This window comes from Coregonus clupeaformis, chromosome 9, assembly GCF_020615455.1.
Source record: "Coregonus clupeaformis isolate EN_2021a chromosome 9, ASM2061545v1, whole genome shotgun sequence".
Taxonomy (NCBI): Eukaryota; Metazoa; Chordata; class Actinopteri; order Salmoniformes; family Salmonidae; genus Coregonus; species Coregonus clupeaformis.
This window is the reverse complement of record NC_059200.1, coordinates 35,751,415-35,763,919: the sequence shown is the minus strand read 5'-3', so window position 1 is coordinate 35,763,919 and position 12,505 is coordinate 35,751,415.

Below are 12,505 nucleotides of genomic sequence, written 5' to 3'. Positions count from 1 at the left end.
CATGTTTCAAATGATCACTTTTACGCTCAACATAGCCACTATATATGTGCACTCGCTCTGGAATGGGAAAAATAACCTTTCTATTTTATTCAGCTAAATTGAATTATATTATTCTTACCATAAAATCATATAATATAAAATAATGGCACAGGACATACAGTGGGGGAAAAAAGTATTTAGTCAGCCACCAATTGTGCAAGTTCTCCCACTTAAAAAGATGAGAGAGGCCTGTCATTTTCATCATAGGTACACGTCAACTATGACAGACAAAATGAGAAAAAAAAATCCAGAAAATCACATTGTAGGATTTTTAATGAATTTATTTGCAAATTATGGTGGAAAATAAGTATTTGGTCAATAACAAAAGTTTCTCAAAACTTTGTTATATACCCTTTGTTGGCAATGACACAGGTCAAACGTTTTCTGTAAGTCTTCACAAGGTTTTCACACACTGTTGCTGGTATTTTGGCCCATTCCTCCATGCAGATCTCCTCTAGAGCAGTGATGTTTTGGGGCTGTCGCTGGGCAACACAGACTTTCAACTCCCTCCAAAGATTTTCTATGGGGTTGAGATCTGGAGACTGGCTAGGCCACTCCAGGACCTTGAAATGCTTCTACGAAGCCACTCCTTCGTTGCCCGGGCGGTGTGTTTGGGATCATTGTCATCCTGAAAGACCCAGCCACGTTTCATCTTCAATGCCCTTGCTGATGGAAGGAGGTTTTCACTCAAAATCTCACGATACATGGCCCCATTCATTCTTTCCTTTACACGGATCAGTCGTCCTGGTCCCTTTGCAGAAAAACAGCCCCAAAGCATGATGTTTCCACCCCCATGCTTCACATTAGGTATGGTGTTCTTAGGATGCAACTCAGCATTCTTTGTCCTCCAAACACGACGAGTTGAGTTTTTACCAAAAAGTTCTATTTTGGTTTCATCTGACCATATGACATTCTCCCAATCCTCTTCTGGATCATCCAAATGCACTCTAGCAAACTTCAGACGGGCCTGGACATGTACTGGCTTAAGCAGGGGGACACGTCTGGCACTGCAGGATTTGAGTCCCTGGCGGCGTAGTGTGTTACTGATGGTAGGCTTTGTTACTTTGGTCCCAGCTCTCTGCAGATCATTCACTAGGTGCCCCTGTGTGGTTCTGGGTTTTTTGCTCACCGTTCTTGTGATCATTTTGACCCCACGGGGTGAGATCTTGTGTGGAGCCCCAGATCGAGGGAGATTATCAGTGGTCTTGTATGTCTTCCATTTCCTAATAATCGCTCCCACAGTTGATTTCTTCAAACCAAGCTGCTTACCTATTGCAGATTCAGTCTTCCCAGCCTGGTGCAGGTCTACAATTTTGTTTCTGGTGTCCTTTGACAGCTCTTTGGTCTTGGCCATAGTGGAGTTTGGAGTGTGACTGTTTGAGGTTGTGGACAGGTGTCTTTTATACTGATAACAAGTTCAAACAGGTGCCATTAATACAGGTAACGAGTGGAGGACAGAGGAGCCTCTTAAAGAAGAAGTTACAGGTCTGTGAGAGCCAGAAATCTTGCTTGTTTGTAGGTGACCAAATACTTATTTTCCACCATAATTTGCAAATAAATTCATAAAAAATCCTACAATGTGATTTTCTGGAGAAAAAAATTCTCAATTTGTCTGTCATAGTTGACGTGTACCTATGATGAAAATTACAGGCCTCTCTCATCTTTTTAAGTGGGAGAACTTGCACAATTGGTGGCTGACTAAATACTTTTTTTCCCCACTGTATAAGCATACCTTGTCTGCTAAATGAGCAAGCCTACAGCCTATGGCACATTTACATTTTAGTCATTTATCAGATACTCTTATCCAGAGCGACTTACAGTTAGTGCATTCATCTTAAGATAGCTAGGTGGGACAACCATATATCACAGGCATTGAAAGTACATTTCTCCTCAATAACGTAGCTGTCAGTAGAGTCAGAGCTAGAAGGGGGGGTTCAAGTGCATGTTAAGTGTATTATTAATATTTTATTATTTTAATTGGAGGGGGGGGGGGTCGAGGTGAGAAGGAGGATTATTTAAGATAGTGTTTGAAGAGGTAGGGTTTCAGATGTTTTCGGAACATGGGCAGGGACTCTGCTGTCCTAGCTTCAGGGGGAAGCTGGTTCCACCATTGTGGTGCCAGGACAGAGAATAGCTTTGACTGGGCTAAGCGGGAGCTGCCCTCCTGTAGGGGTGGGAGGGCCAAGAGACCTGAGGTGGCAGAACAGAGTGCTCGGGTTGGGGTGTAGGGTTTGAGCATAGCCTGAATGTAGGGAGGGGCAGTTCCTCTTGCTGTTCCGTAGGTAAGCACCATGGTCTTGTAGTGGATGCAAGCTTCAACTGGAAGCCAGTGGAGTGTGCGGAGGAGCGGGGTGACATGAGAGAACTTGGGAAGGTTGAAAACCAGGCAGGCTGCTGCGTTCTGGATAAGTTGCAGGGGTGTGATGGCACAAGCAGGGAGCCCATCCAGCAGTGAGTTGCAGTAGTCCAGATGGGAGAGGACAAGTGCCTGGATTAGGACCTGCGCCACTTCCTGTGTGAGGTAGGGTCGTACTCTGTGGATGTTGTAGAGCATGAACCTGCAGGAGCGGGTCACTGCTTTGATGTTTGCAGAGAACGAAGGGTATTGTCCAGGGTCACGCCAATGTTCTTTGCACTCTGGGAGGGTGACACTGTGGAGTTGTCAACCGTGATGGAGAGGTCTTTGAGTGGGCAGGCCTTCCCCGGGAAGAAAAGCAGTTACGTCTTGTCGAGGTTGAGCTTGAGGTGGTGGGCTGACATCCAAGTTGAGATATTTGCCAGGCACGCAGAGATGTGTGTCGTCACCTGGGTGTCAGAAGGAAGGAGAAAAGTAGTTGAGTGTGATCAGCATAGCAATGACAAGAGAGACCATGTGAGGATATGACGGAGCTGAGTGACTTGGTGTATAGAGAGAAGTGGAGAGGGCCTAGAACCGAGCCCTGGGGGACACCAGTAGTGAGAGTACGTGGTGCAGACACAGATCCTCTCCATGTCACCTGGTAGGAGTGGCTTGCCAGGTAGGATGCAATCCAAGAGTGTGCATAGCCTGAGACGCCCAGCCCTGAGAGGGTGGAGAGGAGGATCTGATGGTTCACTGTGTCAAAGGCAGCGGATAGATCTAGGAGAATGAGAACAGAGGAGAGAGAGTCAGCTTTGGCAGTGCGGAGAGCCTCTGTGACACAGAGAAGAGCAGTCTCGGTTGAGTGACCCGTCTTGAAGCCTGACTGGTTAGGGTTCTGAGAGAGATAACTAGAAAGTTGATCAGAGACAGCACGCTCAAGTGTTTTAGAATAAAAAGAAAGGGATACAGGTCTATAGTTTTTTAAGTCAGATGAATCAAGTGTTGGTTTCTTGAGGAGGGGAGTAACTCGGGCCATTTTGAAGTCAGAGGGGACACAGCTGGTGGTCAGGGATGAGTTGATGAGGGAAGTGAGGAATGGGAGAAGGTCTCCAGAGATTGTCTGGAGAAGGGAGGAGGGGATGGGGTCGAGTGGGCAGGTTGTCGGGCGGCCAGACCTCACTAGTCGCAGGATGTCATCTGGAGAGAGAGTGGAGAAAGAGGTCAAGGCGTAGGGTAGTTCTGTGTGAGTGAGACCAGTGCACTCAATAGGCTGAGTGAATGTGTAGTGGATGTCGTCAACCTTTTTTCAAAGTGGCTGACAAAGTCATCCGCAGAGAGGGAGGAGGGAGGGGAAGGGGGTGGAGGGAGGAGAAGGTGGAAAATAGTTTCCTAGGGTTAGAGTGGTAGAAAGTGGCTTTAGCAGCGGATACAGAGGAAGAGAAGGTAGAGAGGAGGCAGTGAAAGGATGATAGGTCCTCCAGAAGGGAGGGAATGGCCGGCAGGGATGGCGTTTGCAATGCCAGGGTTGTGGGTTCGATTCCCATGGGGGGCCAGTATGAAAAAAAAAAATATATATAATAACAATGTATGCACTCACTAACTGTAAGTCGCTCTGGATAAGAGCGTCTGCTAAATGACTTAAATGTAAAAATGTAATAGCAACACCCACCTGTAGTATGCGTTCCAGCAGGTATATCTCACTGGTCATCCCCAAAGTCAACACCTCCTTTGGTCGCCATTCCTTCCAGTTCTCTGCTGCAAATGACTGGAACGAACTGCAAAAATCTCTGAAGCTGGAGACACTTATCTCCCTCACTATCTTTAAGCATCAGTTGTCAGAGCAGCTTACCGATCACTGCACCTGTACACAGCCCATCTGTAATTAGCCCACCCAACTACCTCATCCCCATAATGTTATTTACATTGTTATTTATTTTGCTCATTTGCACCCCAGTATCTCTATTTGCACATCCTCTTCTGCACATCTATCACTCCAGTGTTAATACTATGGCCTATTTATTGCCTTACCTCCATAACTTACTGCATTTGCACACACTGTATATAGATTTTCTATTGTGTTATTGACTGTACGTTTTGTTTATTCCATATATAACTCTGTGTTGTTGTTGTTTTTTCCGCACTGTTTTGCTTTATCTTGGCCAAGTCGCAGTTGTAAATGACAACTTGTTCTCAACTGGCTTACCTGGTTAAATAAAGGTGAAATAAATAAAATAAAAATAAACAGATAAAGACAAAAAATATTATACTTATGACTCCGGGAGATATCAGGAGTCCTCTACCACATTTATGGCATGGCGCATAGCCAGTAGGCCAACTCATATTCTGTTCTTCTGAAATACATTTTCTTCATATCATGTATCTTTAGACCTGCCTAAATTAAATAATGGATTTATTGTGATGGTGTATATTAAATTGATTTATTATACTTTTATTTTTTTATGTAGATGTTCCAAAGGTGCGCATCAACGGCTTGTATGCTTGCTGTATGCATGGAGGCCTGGAGATGCTAAACGTGTTTATGTTAATTAACGGCAATTACCATGAGACCTGCAGGCTTTTGCATGACAATAATCGGCTGACAAAATTCATGACCACCACAGCCCTACCCCTAAGACCCTCACAACTTCTACAGATGCACCATTGACAGCATCCTGTCGGGCTGCATCACCGCCTGGTATGGCAATTGCACCGTCTGAATCTTTAGAGGGTGGTTTAGTCAACCAAACGCATCACTGGGGGCACACTGCCTGCCCCCCAGGACATCTACAGCACCCGATGTCACAGGAAGGCCAAGAAGATCACCAAGGACCTCAGACACCTGAGCCACGGCCTATTCACCCTGCTACCATCTAGAAGGCAGAGACAGTACAGGTGAATCAAAGCTGGGACTGAGAGACTGAGAAACAGCTTCTATCTCCAGGCCATCAGACTGTTAAACAGTCACCCCTAGCCAGCCTCTGCCCAGTACCCTGCCCTGAACCTTAGTCACTGTTCTCAATGGCTTTTGTTCCTGCCATGCAGTTTTTCATCATTTGGACATCAAGGCCAGTGCTCCAGTCCAAAATGTTCTCTTTTTGAGTCGAACAGAACAAACATGCTTAATAGGATAACAGGCGATGCCTCAGAGCCAACAGAAGAACTATGAAACACATTCATATGCAATAGAAAATACATTCTTAAGAGTGATGTTTAAGTGCTCAGTCCTTCATAAAGCTTCTTAACGGTTCAGGGAGCATTCATGAAGGTGTTATTCCATGCTTGTTCATGTAGCCCTTCTGCAAAACAAAGTGACTCTGGAGATCCTCTGTTAAACAAGCTCTACTCAAGTATATGTGTGTAAATTGGAAACGTAAAACACTGGACTTCCTAACTACGAGTGGGCGGTGTTGCTGAGCAATCTGAATTAGGCACTTTTAGTTTTCTCGGACACAAATCAAAGTAAACTTCCCGACTCCTACTAACAGGGTTATGATGGATCAGGCTAGCATGAATTGCTTTTTCTCCCTATACTGAGAAAAATACTACCTTAATGCTTTGTTTAGAGGTGCACTTAATCTTTCTACACACACTAGATAGGTAAGCCTGGGGGCCAAGAGAGAAATGTGCGGGTTTGCTTTGCTCTTTCATCATCACATCCTCATGAGGCATGTTCTCTCCAGGTAGTGCCGACTTGGTCATTCATTTTGCCGTTATATAAGGAATTCCTCCTCTTATATGTTTATTGCATTACAAAAACGTTTCAGGTTGTTTTCCAAATGTATTATTGATGCAACCTGGTGTACAACTGTGAACAACCTCATGCGGTTAAATCTAAAGGTTTTTATGCTGTTGTTTCAAATGGATACACATTGAAAATAAATCAGCAAAAAGGTAGCCCATGATGAAAAGCCAATCAAAACAAACCTATTTCAATCTGAGAGGGAGGAAAATTACTACAATGACTTTAGTGCATTGTTGGCACAGAGTGGCTTGGATCACATCCAAGTCTCTTGGTTTTTGTTAATCATAGGCTTTGGTATGCATGGAAGGGCCCAAGCTGACGAGAGGTGGCAGATGTGCAACGTACAGATTTAAAGTGCCGAGCTAAAGAAGCGGAAAATAAGCGAGGCAATGGCTATAAATATGCATTAAAACACATAGCGCTTACCCAATGCTTTCTCTCCCTTTACTTTCTAAATAATGCTTCCCAAATAATGCAATGCAACAAAGGTGAATTGGACTTGGACCGTGCTGTAGCTGGGAGGCTGGGAGCGTGTGGATACAGATGGGGGCTATGCTGTACTGATCACTGGAGAATATTGATGAGTTGCGGTGAGCCTGGCATATCAAACAGAGGATTGTGTTTACCGGGAAGCTCTGAATGCTGCCTGCCATATGTGCGGTGCCAAGGGGCATGGAAATACCACGGACAGATCCAAATGCTCAGCCCTCTCAACCCCTATGCCTCATTCATACAGAAAGATGCTGCTGTATATCACATGCTATATCATATTTAGGCCTGGGCTGCTGAAACGTAATTGATCATATTAAGCTAAGCCAAGCCCAAAGCTCTTCTTATTTGGTCCTCCATGTTGTATACGCTGCACTCACAGTTACCACTTCAAAGTTATTTCACCTCTGCCTTGAATAAGAACAGTTGACTGGATACTAGAGACTATACCATGCGTTCTGTAAAATACACTATATCAACTGTACTGCACTGCCCCTTCCATTTCCTATTTCGACCTTTGACCCTGCCTTTAGTCCAGTTTCCCTCCACCTGTTTATGTTTTTGTTGACAATGTGTACATTTACTACTGTTTCCTACCGACATTCCTCTCTGAGCATTTTCCCCCAATGACGTGAAAGCTCACATTGCATGGTAAATGGTTTAGGACGATAAAATTATAGTTATTGCCACATAAGTACACTCATGGCCTAGGTCTTGGCCTCGCCAGTGTTGTGGTATTGGTTGAGTGTACAGTGGATCAGCCACGGCTAGTCTGGTGTATCTCCCCTCTCAGGCTACCAATTTGAAGGACTATTTTCCCATTCTAACCCTGGCTAAGTATACTGACTGAAAATGCCCTTTTTGAGATGCTCTTGCACCATTATCAGTCACATTAGCCATGTGACTAACTACTTTCTGTTATGGGAAACAAAATCGCAAATATAGCTTATCCACTGGGATCACTGCCAAAATGCCATTCCAAAATTAGGCAACTGGGCTCTGCATGGACATACTTTATAGTCCATCACTTTCCCAAAGTCCTCTGTTTACAGCCTCCCCCAATCAGAGTTTAAGGAGAGAGTGGGCAGCCCCTCATGCTGAGTTCTGTCTTTTCTCCCCTTCCTTTCTGTCAGTGCACGTCAGCACAAATCAGAAAGAGTTGCCGTCTTTCCTGTTCCATCAATAAAGGCAATTGCGTTTACCATAATCCATATTACAGTGGCGTCCTCATGAGAAAGGTGAGCGGTTCTGCTGAGCGTTTTCATAATGCATTAGATATCATATCAATTGAAAAACTACCAGTGGTGGTACATGCTGCACAGGCTGTAGGAGACCTCCACAGGCTCAGCACACACGCCCTCCTGGGGAAATGGCTTCACGTCCAGTTATTTCCCTCTCTGCCTTGTAGTCCTGCCCCCTTCCTACTCCTCTCCTCCTCATCCTAGCTCCGAGCTTTCCGGGGATGTGACAAGACACAAGGCCTATGTTCTGTCTGTCACCATATTTACTGCACAGTCCCTGCAGTCCCAGCCGGTGACATGTTTGGCAAGTCACAGTAATCATCCCGCTCACTCGCTGGTACTCTGTGAGGCAGGGTGGGTGGGGGGAGGGAGGTGTGATGAAACACACAAAGAGGAAGGTTGGGAAGTGGATACGTTTGTATCACGGTGTAGGTGGGGTGGACGGGAACGGTGTGTGTGTGTGTGATTGAGAATGGTGTGTGTGAGGCTGAGGAATAGTGTAATTGTATAGCAGTATGGGGTGCATGTGTGTATGTTTCTGTGTGCATGTGTGTGTGTCAGTTAGTGTGACGTTGTTACTGTAGGTGTGAGCGATACAGCGATGTCTATAGACAGAGGATTCTGTCGCAGTATACAGTATGTGACAAATAATAAGGGTGAGATGGAATAAACCAGGTGCTAGCTGCTGTGCAGGAGTCAGAAGCGGGAGGATGGGGGTTGGAAGGGAGTCATTGCTGGCAGAGGAGATTGGCTGTGACAGTGAGCCCCTGGATTGTGGTGTGAAGCTGGGATTAAGGGGAGGTGACTGGAGTGCAGCAGCAGCTCACTCCATTACACAGATGGGCCTTGGCCGCTGTGACATGGCCAGGGAGAGGGAGAAGGACTGGGAGGAGGGGTGGAGGGAGAAGGACTGGGAGAGGGGTGAGGGAGGAGGACAGTGAGGAGGAGAGGAGGGAGAGTGGTTGAGGGGAGGACAGAGGGACAGGAGAGAAACAAGACCAGACGGAGAGACTGGGACAGCGAGAGAGAGGGAGGAAGAGGGGAAATATATTTTGAGAGGGGGGAGAGAGACAGAGAGGGGAGGAGGGTAAATCAAGCAGGAGAGAGAGCCGAGAGTGTGAGAGAGAAAGAAAAAAAAGACAGAGAGAGAAAGGAAGAGACAGGTACTCTGTCAATCTGAGGCCAGCCAGGGTCATTGACATCCAGAAGTGGCTCATTGTGTCAGCAACTCTTGCCTTATCCCCCTGTCACTTATAGAGCTCAGAAACAGTTGGGCAAGTTTGCATCCAGGGCAAACGTCAAGTACAGGTCCCAGACGCCGTACTGAAAGACTGAAAGCAATGTGTGCGGCTCACTCGAATGACAATCACAGCGACTTCCCACGAGCACCCTGGGAAATTAAGTACATTTTGAATTATTTTGGGCAGCCGCGCACCACACTTTAGCGATCAACAGGTAATTTGACAGTAATTACGGACCGAGAGAAAAGTTAGATTTATTCTGTTTGGGTCCATTGTTGTTGACGTTGTTGCGTTGGGCCTCATAATCCGTCCCTCTTGCTGTTTATTTCTAATAAATTTTCCTAAGTGAGACATATTCAAAATTAAGTCCGTTATCATTCACTGTCTGTGGAACTCTTTGGGGATTCAACATAAGCAGGCCTTTCACGAACTCATCCGCAGTGGATCAAAATAATTTGCATCCATATCCAATCTGTTTTCAATGCAGATATGGCTTTTGAGATTTTTTTGGGGGGACCGACTTGGATCATGGTCCAAGTCCACCATGATCTAGTGTCTCGTTCCATTGAGTGGATGTTGTTTTCTTCCTCTCCAGCATTGTCACTACTGTATATTGGCACTGATATATAGACACCTCAGTGGGCTCACTAGTAGAAATTCTTTCTTTCCCCTCGATAAGTGGAACCATTGCTCAAATACAGGACTTGCTGTATGTTACTGCTTTCATAGACTTTGTGGAAAAGGGCACAGAATATGTCAGCCATTGTCAGTGGCTTCTGGGAGAGCTATCAACAGCTGTCTCAGATCCAAAGGCTTGCATTGTTATCCAGCAAACACTAATTTTGAATTACTCCAAGTCTGGAGTCAAAGTTTTACTTTCCGACTTTCCATATCAGAGTAATTCTGAAATCACATCATTGTTATTCACTTTGGAAATTACATATGAACTGTTTGTTTGATATTACTTTTTAGAATTAATTAAAGAGGGGGAGAGATGGAGGTTGTGTTGGAATTGAATGTCTTAGTTGCATTACTTTGTGCCATACATTATTATTTTTAAATGTTTTATTATCTTACAGGGGTTAAGACCTTTATTTTTTTAATTTAACCTTTATTTAACTAGGCAAGTCAGTTAAGAATAAATTCTTATTTACACCGGCCAAACCCGGACAATGCTGGGCCAATTGTGCGCCGCCCTATGGGACTCCCAATCACGGCCGGTTGTGATACAGCCTGGAATCGAACCAGGGGGTCTGTAGTGATGCCTCAAGCACTGAGATGCAGTGCCTTAGACCGCTGCGCCACTCGGGAGACCTAACAAGAAATGTATAGTTGACAGCCAGCCGTTTTAGTGTTGAAAGTTAGAGAGGGACAGAATGAAATAAGTGAGGAAGGGAGCAATTCAATAATATAAGCTGTGAGACTTGGCAACGTTGGCTCCAAAAGTGCACTCAACTATTTTTTCCCCTCCAAGTCCATCTTAGGGCTTTAAAGACCAACATTTTACATCTGTAAACCATTAAGCACATTTGGACCAGGCCTTCCATTACAGAGGATCTCTCAGCCTAAGCAATTTATTACTGCACCTAATAACTTGAGTATTCATTTCATAGGGACGAGAAAGTACCTTAGCTGAGATAAATCTTAGGGACATAGTAAGTGTTGTGTGTTAAAGGCCCAATACAGCTGTTTTTATATCCATATCAAATCATCAGTGCAGTCAAAAATGTGATTTTCCTGTGCTTTATATATATTTCCATACTGAGGTTGGAATGTGATGTGAAATTGTGAAAATGATGATAATGCCCTTTTAGTGTAAGAGCTGTTTGAAAAGAACGCCAGAAATGTCAACCTGTTTTGTTGGGATGGAGTTTTGTCCTTCCATTGTGACATCACCATGCAGTAAATTATACTGAACAAAAATATAAATGCAACATGCAACAATTTCAAAGATTTTACTGAGTTACAGTTCACATTAGGAAATCAGTCAATTGAAATAAATTCATTAGGCCCTAATCTACTGATTTCACTTGACTGGGCATGGATGCAGCCATGGGTAGGCCTTGGAGAGCATAGGCCCACCCACTTGCCAGCCAGGCCCACCCACTGGGGAGCCAGGCACAGCCAATCAGAATGAATTTTTCCCTACAAAAGGGCTTTATTACAGACAGAAATACTCCTCAGCACCCCCACCCCCCCTCAGACGATCCCGCAGGTGAAGAAGCCGGATGTGTCTCTGCCGGGCCGGTTCCCCTCTCCACTGGGGTTCTCTGCCTCTAACCCTGTTGCAGGGGCTGAGTCACTGGCTTGCTGGTGCTCTTTCATGCCGTCCCTGGGAGGGGTGCGTCACTTGAGTGGGTTGAGTTACTGACGTGATCTTCCTGTCTGGGTTGGCGCCCCCCCCTTGGTTTGTGCTGTGGTGGAGACCTCTGTGGGCTATACTCGGCCTTGTCTCAGGATTGTAAGTTGGTGGTTGGGGATATCCCTCTAGTGGTGCGGGGGCTGTGCTTTGGCGGAGTGGGTGGGGTTATATCCTTCCTGTTTGGCCCTGTCCGGGGTTTCTTCGGATGGGGCCACAGTGTCTCCGGACCGCTCCTGTCTCAGCCTCCAGTATTTATGCTGCAGTAGTTTATGTGTCGGGGGCTGGGGTTAGTTGGTTATACCTGGAGTACTTCTCCTGTCTTATCCAGTGTCCTGTGTGAATTTAAGTATGCTCTCTCTAATTCTCTCGTTCTCTCTTTCTCTCTGAGAACCTGAGCCCTAGGACCATACGTCAGGACTACCGGGCATGATGACACCTTGCTGTCCCCAGTCCGCCTGGCCTTGCTGCTATTCCAGTTTCAACTGTTCTGCCTGCGGCTACGAAACCCCTACCTGTCCCAGACCTGCTGTTTTCAACTCTTTAATGATCGGCTATGAAAAGCCAACTGAGAGACCTGAGCCCTAGGACCATACGTCGGGACTACCGTCCGTGGTGACTCCTTGCTGTCCCCAGTCCGCCTGGCCTTGCTGCTATTCCAGTTTCAACTGTTCTGCCTGCGGTTATGGAACCCCTACCTGTCCCAGACCTGCTGTTTTCAACTCTTAATGATCGGCTATGAAAAGCCAACTGAGATTTATTCCTGATTATTATTTGACCATGCTTGTCACTTATGAACATTTTTGAACATCTTGGCATGGTTCTGTTATAATCTCCACCCGGCACAGCCAGAAGAGGACTGGCCACCCCTCATAGCCTGGTTCCTCTCTAGGTTTCTTCCTAGGCTTTCGCCTTTCTAGGGAGTTTTTCCTAGCCACCGTGCTTCTACACCTGCATTACTAGCTGTTTGGGGTTTTAGGCTGGGTTTCTGTACAGCACTTCGAGATATTAGCTGATGTAAGAAGGGCTATATAAAATAAAATTGATTGATTG